The sequence below is a fragment of the Grammomys surdaster genome, unplaced genomic scaffold, assembly GCF_004785775.1.
Source record: "Grammomys surdaster isolate TR1022 unplaced genomic scaffold, NIH_TR_1.0 347, whole genome shotgun sequence".
NCBI classification, from domain to species: domain Eukaryota; kingdom Metazoa; phylum Chordata; class Mammalia; order Rodentia; family Muridae; genus Grammomys; species Grammomys surdaster.
This window is the reverse complement of record NW_021604766.1, coordinates 1,515,745-1,529,600: the sequence shown is the minus strand read 5'-3', so window position 1 is coordinate 1,529,600 and position 13,856 is coordinate 1,515,745. Positions and strand designations below refer to the sequence as shown.

Sequence of the window (13,856 nt, the reverse complement as noted above, 5' to 3'; positions counted from 1 at the left end):
GTTGGTATAGGCCCAAACTTAGTGCGTCATCATCCTCATCTATATAAATAGGCAGAGCTCCCCTGATCACTCACTCTTTCCTCTCCGCCATCTTCGGTCTCCCATCTCCTGTCTCCCTCAATCTCTCTCTTTCTTTCTCTCCCTTACCCTCTACCTTCAATAAATCCCACTCCCATGGAACCTGTCTTGTTACTTCTTTTCCCATGGAACTGGTCGCAGATCTTGGCTGCAGATCTTACACCACCCATACACATGACTATGATTTTAGAAAAAGAATCATATAAATCTTTAGTGTAATGATGAGAAATATAACTACCTTTAAATAATTGAGTTTAAGCATTCCAAATTCTCATTAGGACCTGTGACACTCACGATAATATCCAAACTTTATGACTCATGCCCAGGAAGATCGATATAGTTATGATCAAATACACTTTTAATAATAAAAAAAAACCACAGTTGCGTGGTTTGTACAGGAGACTTTGTACATATAAGGGACCCCCGAGGGGGAGACCCCATTCTCACCCAGAGTTGCATGCACCAAGGAAACACAGAGACTGGCTTGATGCAAAATAGCAAAAGGTAGTGGGTAGTTTACTGGCGAGGGGCCCTCAGGTCGAAAATGCACCCCATGCAAGGGAAGGATTTCGACCCCGAGCTCTAACAGTTCAAAGTTTATATAGGAAACAGCGCAGGGGGAATGGGAGAGTGGAAAACTTGTGGGGACAATCCAGACCCACAATCACACCATTTATCAATTTCTGGTACTAAATACTTATTTTCAGCAGTCCTTGGACTCCTAAGGATCTTATTACAAAAATGTTTATGGGCAGTAGGGGGGGTTGCCAAGCAAAGTCATTGTCCTGAAACTTCAGGGAGAGTGAGTCTGTTTTCACTGTTCCACGAGCATGATGCATGGTTGGTGGTAGTGTTAAAAGTCCCTGTTGTAGCGAGCCTTCATAATAGGGGGGCCCTGAGGAGAGGCAGAGCCAGCATGACTTGGTCATCTCAGGCTGTGAGCTGTTTATTACAGTAAAACCCCCTGAATTAAATTCAACAGTCTTTGTTCAGTGCCTGGAATAACCGTGGTGGTGAAAGGGGAGCTGGTGAGGGAAAAACTTTCTGTGGGTGGTACAGGAGTTACGGGTCTACCACATGGGAGTGGTGTCTGTTCGGGTAACACTTGGTTGGGACCTATCGGTAGGGCAGAGAGGCTTTCTATTTTTAGGCAAATGAGGAGGGCAGATCCTGACCCTCCTCCATGTTTGTAAAAGACTAGGCCCCATCTCATACCATTATGCCACTTAGAAAAGCTAGTTGCCCTACCCTTTTCAGTAAATTCTACCTTTATGACATCTACATCACTTCGGGAGCATGGCTTCCCTTTGTATAGTTCCATATCTGGGGAAAGCCTGTTTGGTCCTGGATTTGCAAAAGAAAAAGTCACTCTGTCTTGGTTGGATGGTGTTCTCCACCACCAATCTCCATCATTTGAGGTAACACAACTCCAAGCGCCACAAAAAAATTGTTGGTGGCCATCACAATACTTGCCTCTATCAAACTCAGGACAGCTATAAAACGCATACCTGCGTATCATGTTAGGGAGAGTACTTGCAACTACTTGGTTGATCTGTCGGAAACAGAAGTATAAGGTTGGCCACCAAGTGCCAGGGGGAGCAATTCGCTGTGCACTAGTTATGACAGTTCCAGTTCTTGTATCTATAAGTTGCCAGGTGAGTTGTTGGGGGGGGGGGGGGCATGGGAATTACTTCCCATTACCCGAGGAATGCCTATTGTGAAGGCACAGCTTAAGGGGATTATCAGTCTTTTCCAGAGTCCACTCATCTTGGTTAACTTCAGGAGGAGCTCTTTTGAAGTGTGAGGCATGGACCCAAGTGGGAATCCTGTCTACCTTAACGACGATTGGGGTTGTCAACAGTACCAGATAGGGTCCTTTCCACCTTGGCTCCAGGTTTCCTGTACGGTGTCTCCGTATCAACACCGCATCTCTGACTTCAAACTTGTGGGGAACAGCCATGTCTCCAGGGACATAGGTGTCTTTCAGTTGTTCCCAGATTTCTTTCTTGACTGTTTCTAGAGCTCTGAGGCGGGCTAGGAGAGAAGATTGTGGGATAGAACCGTCATCAGGGTGGGCACCACTTTCTAATGTCTCATATATTGGGGGAGGTGAGCCAAACATGATCTCGAAGGGGGTCAATCCCAAAGGTCCTGGGGTGTTCTGTACCCGGAACAGTGCAAGGGGGAGGAAAGCTTGTCCAATCGCCCCCACCGGTCTCCAAGGTCAATTTTGTTAAGGTCTCTTTTATGGTTTTATTCATTCTTTCTACCTGTCCTGAGCTCTGAGGTCTATAAGAACAATGTAATTTCCAATCGAACCCCAGTTGTCTGGCCAGCCCTCGACTTACCTGTGAGACAAAAGCTGGCCCATTGTCTGACCCAATTACTGTTGGTACTCCAAACCTGGGTAGAATTTCTTCCAGTATCTTCTTAGCCACTACGTTGGCTGTTTCTTTCTTGGTGGGGAATGCCTCAACCCATCCTGAAAAGGTGTCTATAAAAACTAGCAGATATTTATTTCCATATCGGGCAGGCTTAACCTCAGTGAAATCCACCTCCCAATAGATCCCAGGTTGGTCTCCCCTCAGCCGTTTCCCTTCTAGGCCTCAGCTGAAGCCAGCATTGGTGAAAGCACAAGCTTTACAATTTTTTACGATGTCTGTAGCCATTTGCCGTAGCCTTGGCATATGATAGGGAGATTTGTTTGCCAGCTTTATCATCTTCTTTGGTCCTAAGTTGGTAAACTGATGTATGCCAGTCAAGTAAGTCCATGACTCTTTCCCAAAGAGGACACCTCCTGTCTTTTTAACATTTTGACAAGGTCTTTCTCCAGCTAATAGGATCATCAGTCCCTGTGCCGCCTCTTTTGCCATGTGATCTGCCAATTGGTTTCCTTTTTCTATTGGGCCAGTCCCTTTTTGATGTCCCAAACAGTGTATGATAGCCACCTTGCAGGGCAAATGAATAGCTTCTAACAAGCTGAGAATCTCTTCTTTGTTTTTAATTTCTTTACCAGCAGATGTCAGCAGTCCACGCTGTCTATAAATTGCCCCATGCACATGGGCTGTGGCAAAAGCATACCAGCTATCAGTGTAAATGTTAATAATTTTTCCTTCTGCCAGTCTTAGAGCTTGTACCAGAGCACTATGTTCTGCCTTCTGGGCCGATGTCCCTTCTGGCAAACTGCTGGCCCATATAACAGTCTTTCCATCTACCACCGTTGTCCTGGCCCAATGCTTACCTTCTACCACAAAGCTGCTTCCATCAGTGAACCACACCGGTGCACCCGGCACGGTTGGTCAGTCAGGTCGGGTTGGATTCCCACCTCTCTAGCCAGTATCTCTTCACACCGGTGAACTGGGGTTTCATGAGTATCAGGCAGTAAGTTAGCAGGGTTAAGGATAGCGGACAGGGCAAAAGTTATTTACTCAGTCAACAACAGGCTCTGGTAGTGTGTCATCTGGGCGTTGGTCATCCATCGGTCTGGCGGCTGTCTGACAATGCTTTCTAAGGCGTGGGGGGCCACCACAGTCACATTTTGGCCCATAGTCAACTTATCAGCATCTTTCACCAGCTCAGCCATTGCTGCTATCACTTGCAGGCAAGAGGGCCATCCATTGGCCACTGGGTCTAATTTTTTAGATAGGTAGGCCACTGGGTGTTTCCATGGCCCTAGAGTCTGCATCAGGACTCCTCTAGCAATCCCCTTCCACTCATCAATATATAAAGTAAATGGCTTAGTCAAATCAGGCAATGCTAGGGCAGGCGCTTGTAATAAGGCCCTTTTCAGGCTGTCAAAGGCCTTCTGATGCTCTTCAGTCCAATCAAACTCTCCTTTTTCCTTACTGAGAGGGTACAATGGGGCTGCCAAGGTAACGAACCCCAGTATCCACAGACTACAGAACCCTGTTGTCCCCAGGAATTCTCTTACCTGGCGAGGGGTGGTTGGAGTTGGGATCTGCATCACGGTCTGCTTTCTGGCATCAGTCAGTAATCTCTGTCCATCTCTCAAAACGTATCCCAAATAAGTCACTTCTGTCCGGCATAATTGTGCTTTCTTGGCAGAAGCCCTATATCCCAACTGACCTAGCTTAACCAGGATCTTTTGGGTTCCTTGTTCACATTCTTTGTAGGTTTCTGCAGCCAATGAGAGGTCATCTACATATTGTAAGAGAGTCACCTGGGGATTCTTAGAGCGAAAAGTGGTAAGATCTCAATGTAATGCCTCATCAAACAGGGTGGGAAAGTTCTTGAACCCCTGAGGTAGTCTTGTCCATGTGAGCTGTCCAACTCTTCCGCTCTCTAGGTCCCACCATTCGAATGCAAACAGAGGCTGACTAACAGGATGTAATCTCAGGCAGAAAAAAAGCATCTTTTAAATCTAGAACAGTATACCAAGTCCATTCAGGCGGTAGTGTACTGACCAAATTATAGGGATTTTGCACTATACGGTGGATATCGTGCACTCTTTTATTGACTTCCCTAAGGTCTTGGATTGGGTGATAATCATTAGTCCCTGGTTTCTTTACTGGTAGAAGTGTTCCATGGGGACCTGCAGGGGACTAGAATTCCCTGCTGTATCAGTCTCTCAATGTGTGACCTTATGCCTTCTCTTGCTTCCTTGTTCATGGGGTACTGTCGAACCCCAATAGGTGTAGCTCCAGATTTGAGTTCTATGACTATAGGGGGGGCTTGCTTTGCCATCCCCATCCCTCCTGTCTCAACCCAAGACTGGGGAAATCGATCTAACCAGTCCTGTAGCCCTCTCGGGGGCTTTACTGTGTTTTGGAATAGCCAGTACTCCTCTCCTAGATGTAGGGACATTATTAAGGTTTGAGGTTTCTCTCCCACCCAGGACAATTCTGGACCTGAGGGGTTAAAGGTGATTTGAGTTTTTAATTTTGTTAACAAGTCTCTGCACAGCAGGGGCATAGGGCACTCAGGAATTACTAAGAATGAGTGAGACACTTGGTTCTTGCCAAGGTCCACCTTCCAGGAGGTGGTCCAAGGATACTGTTTTTGTCCAGTGGCCTCAATTACCAGAGTTTGTTTGTCTTTTTTTTTCCCAAAGGTCTTTTTAATACTGAGTATTCTGCTCTGGTATCAACTAGAAAAGTCATGGGGGTCCCCTCCACTTTCAAAGTTACCCTAGGCTCGGGGAGGGGGATAGAGCCCCATCCCTTCTAGTCTCATCATCTCCCAAGGACAGCACTCTTGTCTTGATTTTCTTAGGGCATTCTTGAGCCCAGTAGCCTTTTCTTTTGCAATAGGCACATTGGGCCTTTCTTATCATAGTTTGATCTATTTCCATGGGTCTCCTTGAGCCTAGCTTCAGTCTGTCTCCCAGGTCCCCTGTCTAACTTTAGTCTTTTTCTCTTCTACCACTGCGACCAGTATTCGTGTCAGATTCCTTTCCTGTCTCTGTTCCCTTCTATCCTTGTCTTCTCTCTTTTCTTTCTTCTCCCTCCCTCTCTTCTCTTCCTCCGTCTCTCTCTTATGATAAACTTTCTCTGCCTCCTTAACCACATCTCTAATTGTCATATCATGTATTCTGTCCAGGCGCTACAACTTCTTTCTAATATCTGGGGCAGACTGCCCAACAAAAGCCGTTATAACGTTACCTCTCTGCCCCTCTGTCATAGGATCAAAAGGAGTATATCTGTGCTATGCCTCCATGAGATGTTCTAAAAAGACAGCTGGGGCCTCTGTTGGTCCTTGCTCGACCTCTCTTACCTTAGTCAAATTGGTGGGGCGTCTTGCTGCCCCTGTGAGACCTACCACTAAGAGCCTGGCGGTAGATGGTCAGCCTCTCCCTACATGCAGCCGTGTTATGGTCCCACTGAGGTCGAGTGAGGGGAATGGCTTCATCAATCTCTGCTGGGGTTAGGTTCTGCAAAAGCTGGCCAGCCGCATTCTGGATGTTTTTCTGGGCTTCCATAAGGATCCTCTCCTTCTCTTCAGTTGTAAAGAGCTCTCGGAAGAGCAGATTACAATTATCCCAGGTGGGCTGATGTGTAAACATCAGGGATTCCATCAGCCCTGTCAGAGGTGTAGGGTTATCTGAAAAACTAGGATGGTTATTTTTCCAATTGTAAATATCAGAAGAGAAAGGCCAATACTGTAATAACTGTAACTGGTTTGGGCCAGTTGGAGGAGGTCCAACGGCCCTAAGGGGCAAGGCCACTGTGGAGTCAGTGTCCTCAGAGACTGAAATAGCCCCCCTCCTCCTCTTCGTCCCAGCTGAGAGCCCACTGGGAGCCATTTGTACTGGGGCAGGAGCTGGGGGTGCAGAGGGTGCAGGCATAAGCTGGGGTCTGGGGTTGAGGAGGGTAAGGAGGGGGTGTGGGATCTAGCCAGTCAGCAGGGGGGGAGCGGCCACTCAGGGGGCTCCTCTATTTCAGGGTATATTTTAGGAGGGAGTGGGGGTTTCAGCAGAGCCCTGGCCTCTTTGTCCCTCTGTGGTTTCTCTTTCTTCTCCGATGCTTTTCCTCTGACAGATAAAACCCGGGAACTTGGCTGATGAGCAACCCACGGTTTCATCCATGGGAGCGGATATGAACCAAGTCCTCCCACACTGTGATATAGGGCTGTTGGTCTGGATGAGATCCAGGTCCCTCCTGAAACACAATCGCCTTAATGACTTGGATAGTTGTCAAGTTAAATGTTCCTTCCTGAGGCCATCCTACATCAAAAGTGGGCCACTCTGCAGAGCAGAATGTCTGCCAGCGTCCCTTCTTAATGATCACTGACAAATCCTGTCCTCTACCCCTAACGTCCCTCCAATGGTCAAGAGTCAAAGATAATGGAGTAGTCACGGTCTGTCCCATCTCAAAATTCTCAAAACTTAACAGACTCACAACACAAATACAAACACACAAGACTAACACAGTCAGGCACACTCGTCCGCGTCGGGTTTTATAAACCCAACCGATGGGACTGGATTCCACGCAACTTCAGATGGGAAAGGATTCCATGTCTTCCCCCAGAGCAGGAGCACTCCATCTCCTTCGTCCCGAAACAGGGCAATCTGGCTTCCCAGACTCCCTTCCACCCTTTTGGCGTCCCCCAGGGCTGCAGCCTGTGGTTCTAGGCACGTCTGCCCCCCACAGCCAACTAAGACCTTACAGTCTATAGTGGCAGCTGTAATACAGAAGCAGCAAAAGCTGCCTAGAAACTGAAACCAAAATACAGAAGCAGCAAAAGCTGCCTAAAAACTGAAACCAAAATACAGAAACAGCAAAGACAGCAGCGCTGAACTCACACACCACTCACACAAACCTACCTCCAAGGGGTCTTCGGGAGTCCTGGGTGGTCACATACTTCCTGGCCAATGCACCAATTGTAAGGGACCCCCAAGGGGGAGACCCCACTATCACCCAGAGTTGCACGCACCCAAGGAAACACAGAGACCGGCTTGATGCAAAATAGCAAAAGGTAGTTTACTGGCAAGGGGCCCTCGGGTCAAAAATGCACCCCATGCAAGGGAAGGATTTCGACCCCGAGCTCTGACAGTTCAAAGTTTATATAAGAAACGGTGCAGGGGGAAAGGGAGAGTGGGAAACTTTGGCACGGTTACATTTGATTGGGTATTTTAAACATCAGCAGTAGGTGTAAGTTATCATTTTGGTGGGCATAGCAAGCTTTTCTTGGTGGTCATGATGACTCGTATTTTTGGCCATGAAACCTCAGACCTCCTGATAGGGGAAGAAAAACACCAGATGGGCTATTTCTCATTTGGGCATGTTTAGACTTGTCAAGGTCTGTCCTTGCTTGTTCCTACATTAGTGGTCACTCTGTCCTAGGAGGAACTTGTTATTTTTTGTTTTGGCTGTTTTCAGCAAATTGTTGGTGGTCTGGAGGGTTCTGCTGAGGTATTTTGATTTTTTGTCCTCACAGTACACATTTGTTTTCTTCAGAGAATAATATTCAGCTGCGTGTTTTTTGTTGGAGACCTTACTAATTAACCTCTAAAAAAATGTATCACAAGCAACTTTAAAATTTGAGTAAATATTTATTCTACAAATGTGTATATTGCTAAGATTGTTAGAATTCCATTTGGTCCATGAGGAAAATGCAATTTACATTTCTATGTTTTCATCCCCTCACTAATATCAAACTCCTTCCTAGCTAGCTTCCACCTGTGTGGCATTAGGCTTGAAAGTACTTTGAATATCTCCTTCCTGAAAATCAATGTTAACATACTAAAATGTAAAGTTAAGGAATTGTAAGCAAACAGTTAATTATTAATTCATGTTTAAACTAGCAAGTGGCCAAGCCATTTCCTGTGTCAGGTTCATGAAGTTCAATTTTCCTACAGTTTTTATTATTGGTTTGGGAATATATCCACTTGATATGATAGTTATAAATCTACAATTAAATAGTACTACAGTTGGTTGGCAAGTTACTCTCCTGATTTGAGAGTAGTACTGGATATTACTACAGGCTTGCTTCAATTGTAGATGTCATCAAATTTAAATCAATTAACACAGTATTTCTCCAGAAATCTGAGAAAATGAACTAGTTTCAAATGACCTAACCAACTATAACAAGAGAAAAAATTGATATTTATTACCTGCCTTCAATGTGATGAATAGAGATTTGCATTTACTTATTAAGCCAATATATTTGAAGCATCATTTTGTATCTATCTGAATGCTTTATGTATAAACAAACGTACTAGGAGTTACAGAACTCACCTAGATTCTCTTTAAACATATAAATGACTCTGAACAAAATGAAAATTAAATCTGTGCTCCTTACATTCCAAATTCTGTTATATTTTCCATAATATTATATTCAAATAAAATATAAAATAAAGGACATGATAGCTTGTTATTTTTAACAAAATATCAATCGTCTGATTTTACCAATAATGATTTAGGAACCAGATACTGGGTTGAAAGCCTGTTAGCTCAAATAGGCAGAGAAAGCACTCAAATAACCTTCCTCCACAGCCAGTGTCAAAAAGAGAGAAGTTATCCTTTTTTACACATTTCCAGAGAAAACGCCAAACTGAATGTCCCTCCTGTCTATCCATCTTCCTGACATTTTCCCCTTTCTCTATGTTTTTTCCTATACTCATTACCTATCAACTGGCTGTTTGCTTGCTTTGCCTCTTTACACATGGTTGATTTTATTTAATTCTGTTTACAATAAACAGAGAGGTCTTGGGTTAAAGGTGTGTACTAAGGCTAAGTCACACCACAATCAGAAACAGGTTTTTCCACTAAATAACACAATATTTGAGGATCACAGTGTGATCAAATATCCTACAACAATATCTCCTTTTAATGGTCAGCCAATACAACCCAACACAGAAAGTGGAGAATGTGTGAGTGTATACATATAAACGTTAGAGAGTGTAAGTTGAAGTGATGTAAGATAACTGTTTATGATTATTGAGTATTGTCTTAGTTATAGTATTTTCTTAAATTATTGTGTGGGGAGACACAGGTATAGGTTTTTAGATGCATACATGTCATGGCATGAATGTGAAGATCAAACAACAGTTTGTGGAAATAAACCTTCACCTCCCACTATGTGGGTCAGAGTGACTAGACTGAAGTAGCAGTCCTGATAGTATTGCTGTACTCTTTGGACCATTCTGAAGACCTGAGAAATTCAGGGTTTCTGATGTTTCAGTTCAACATATAGGGAACATTGTGTAGAGAAGAATAGAGCAAGCACAACATGGTATACAGAAAGCCTCCAATTCATATGGGATGATGAGACCCATATTCTGAGTAGATCTTTCCTAGATCACTCTATTTTCTTCTGAAACATCTGAATGTATTCTTTATCTATCTAAGCACTGCCAAATCTTGTTATGTTGACAAAGTTAACTATCACAGGGTATTTATTATGCTACCTACTCTTTCCTCCCTAAACCATCTGCTTGTATGTCTTCCTATCTGTCTTCCTTTGCTGTCACCTAGTGGCTTTTGACATTAGAAATAAAGTATGGGTATTTCTTTGCTATATTGAATTCAGTACACTTTTTAAATTAGTGTTTGAATTTACCATACATGGAAGAAGGAAAATGTACATATTAAATATTCTGAGTTACGGAAAAATATAGATACAAAATCAAAGGTATGTAAAAATGTCAGTGATATTGAGTATAAAATTTTTTAGATGAAAGTGAGATAAAGATATTTTAAATAGCCACTCATCCCTTTATACCATCACTAGCAGGCATTTCCTGAGACCCCACTGGCCACAGGTCACAGAAGCAGGCAGAGTATTTGTGGATCTTCACTTTCCCCTCCTCCCTTGATATTAAATCATCCAACCACTCCTTCAACTTCTGTAGCAGAAAGCAATCTGTATCTTTCTCCCTCTTTCTGCCTCATCTCCAACTGATCACACAGATCTCCTACAATCTCCCCTCCTTAACCCATTCCCTTATCCCAGGAACCATCTCCAGCAACCATTTCTTGAGAACTTATCTGAAAATCCTGTTGGAGAAGCAATTAGGCCAGCAAAGTGGTTGAGTACATTTCATATCATCATTCTTCTACCTTCCTGAAATTCAAACATCCAGTCTCATTACAAGCTCCATAACAGATTAGAAGTTGTACACCCATACCCAGCGGTACTAAAGTGGGTCCTACTGGACCACCCAGGTTTCTATCTCCTGAAAAACCCCAACCTACCCACTTCTTATTAGTCACTCTAAGTATCAGTTCCCAACACAGGGAAACATACTGTAACCTCCAATGGACCCAACTAGAAGGGTCTCAGAAACATTCAGTACTATGCAACACACAGCCACCATACTCTCCTAAGAACCAGAGAGGAAAACAGAAACCAAGGAGAAAAACATTCACTCAACAAAAACCAGATATCCATAAAACCATAAAATTACAATAATCTCTAACACAGATGTCTAGATGCCAGTATAAAACCGCAATAAATAACTGCCAAAACCAAATGTCTCAACTAAAGCCCAGCAAAGCTACTACAGTAGGCCATGAGGAATGTCACATAGGTGAAACAATGGCATTGAAATAGCCTTTATAGATATAGATGAGGTTCTTAAAGAAGAAATTAATTAATCCATAAAAATCTGTGATAATATAAACAAAAGGAAGGAATTGATATGTCTCAACATCAAAGGTATCAATTCCCTAGTACAAAGACAGAGACTCACAGATGAGTAAACAGGATCCATTCTTATCCTGCATCTAAGAAACACACTTTAATATCAAAGGAAGATATCACTTCAGGATAAAATGATAGGAAAAGATATTTCAAGAAAATGTACCTAAGAAGCAAGCTGGTATACTCACTTCTATTTCTGACAAAATAAACTTCAAATAAAAATTAAACCAAAGAGAAAGGGAAGGATGCTATTATATCACATCAAAGGAAACTTCCACAAGGAGGACAATGCAATTCTTTATATCTATGCACCAAACCTTACTTCATAAAAGAAATACCACTACACTTTGAATTACATATTGAACTTCAAACACTGGTAGTGAGTGATTTCAGTACTCCACTCTCACCAATACAGTAGTCATGTAGACAAAAAACTAAATAAAAAAATTATGGATCTAACTGATGTTGCAAATCAAATGAAACTAACAGATATTTACACAACATTACACCCTAACACAAAAGTAAGTATTCCTTCTTCTCAGTGCCTCATGGAATTTCCTCCAAAATCAACTATATACTCAGGTAAAAAAAACAAGTTTCAACAGATACAAGAAAATTGAAATAACACCTTGCATCATATCTTACCTACAGGGACTATTGCTAGATATCAGTAAAAACAAAAATAACACACAGGACACAAACTCATGGAAACTGAACACTCACTACTGGATGAAAAATGTGTCAAGACAAAAATTAAGAAGGAAATTAAATTTTTACTAGAATTAAGCTAAATGAAAACACAACATATCCAAACTAATTGGGCACAATGAAGGCAAATCTAAGAAGAATTGAAGAAAAGAAAGAAGGAAGGAAGGAAAGAAGGAAAGAAAGAAGGAAGAAGGAAGAAAAGAAGGAGGCAGGCAAGAAAGTAAAAGCAAGCAAGAAAGAAAAAGAAACCATACCCCAAATGGATAAACAGCAAGAAATAATCAAATTTCGGGCTGAAATCAATAAAATAGAAACAATCACAACTAAAATACAAAGAGTCAATGAAATAGAGAGTTGATTCCTTGAAAAAGATCAACAAGATGAATGAACACTTACCCAAATTAAAAAGTGGAGAGAGAAGATTCAAATAAACAGAATTAGAAATGAAAACAGAGGGCATAGCAACACACACCTAGTTAATGTCAATACTGTTCAAATTATTACTTAAAAAAGAACACAAGAAATATGTCCAAATTTGTTTTATCAGGCTACAGTAGCATTGATACTCAAACGACATAAAGATCAAACAAAGAAAGAAAACAACAGACTTCTTTCTATTATGAGTATAGATATAAAAATACTTAATAAAATACTTGCAAGCCAACTCCACAAAAACATCAAAAACATCATTCACCACGGTCATGTATGTTTCATCCCCGGATGGTTCAACATATGTAAACTGATAAATGTATTTCACCATACAAACTAGCTGAAGGACAAAAACAAACAAACAAACAAACGAACATGATCATCTGGCTTCAGGAAAGGCAATGACAAAAATCAGTGCCCCTTTGTGATAAAAATACTTCAGAGATTGGGGATAAAAATGTTACACATTTATATACTAAAGGCAATTCACAGCATGCCCATAGCCAACATCAACTTAAATGAAGAGAAACTCAAAAGTATTTCTGTTAAAATCAGAAAGTAGACAAGACTGTACACTTTTTCCATATGTACTCAGTACTCAATTTAGTACTAGAAGCCTTAACTAGAACAATAAGATAACTGAAATAGATCAAAATTAGAAAAAGGAAAATAAAGTATCTTTATTTGTAGATGATAATATATTCTATATAAATAACTCTAAAAATTTCAGCAGGAAACTCCTACAGGTGATAAACACTTCCATCAAAGTAGTAGAATTCAAAACTAACTCACAAAAATTTGAAGCCTTGCTATATACAAATGACCAACAAAGTGAGAATGAAATTAGGGAAACAACACATTTTCTAATAGCATCTAAAAATATAAAATATCTCAGGGTAACTCTAAACAAACAAGTAGAAGATTCATGTGACTAAGACGTTAAGATATTAAAGAAAAAATTACGAGGATATCGAAAGATGGAAAGTTTTTCCATGCTCATGGATAGCTAAGAATAATATCATAAAATGACTACCCTATCAAAAGCAATATATGTAGATTCAAAGCAATAGCCATTAAATTTCCAAAAATTATTTGCAGATCTTGGAAGGACAATATTAAGCTTAATAAAATGAAACAAAAACCAACCAACCAACCAAACAAACAAAAAACACACAAACAAAAAGAAACAAACAAACAAACAAATCCAGGATAGTTGAAACAATGTTGAATAATAGAATATCTGGAAGTATCATGATCCACAATTTCAAGTTGTACTAAAGACCTAAATTAACAAAAACATCATGGTATTGACACAAAACAGACATATTCATCAATGTAATCAAATTAAAGACCCAGGCATAAATCCACACAACTTTGATCACCTGGTTTTAATAAAGAGGCGAGAAGCACACAATGGAAAAATGTGTTATGCACAAGCATGCAATTTAACAGAATTTGAGATGAGCTGGAAACTATTGCCTGTTCCATACAAACAAGCAATAAACAGAAGTTAAGTTAGCTGAGGCATCTTGATGTGA

At 41.4% G+C, this 13,856-nt stretch overlaps 1 pseudogene; it reads right to left on the bottom strand.

The window, feature by feature from the left end:
• Positions 1-1,765: 1,765 nt before the first annotated feature.
• LOC114630862 lies at positions 1,766-6,905 on the bottom strand (annotated as a pseudogene).
• Between the last annotated feature and the right edge of the window lie 6,951 nt (positions 6,906-13,856).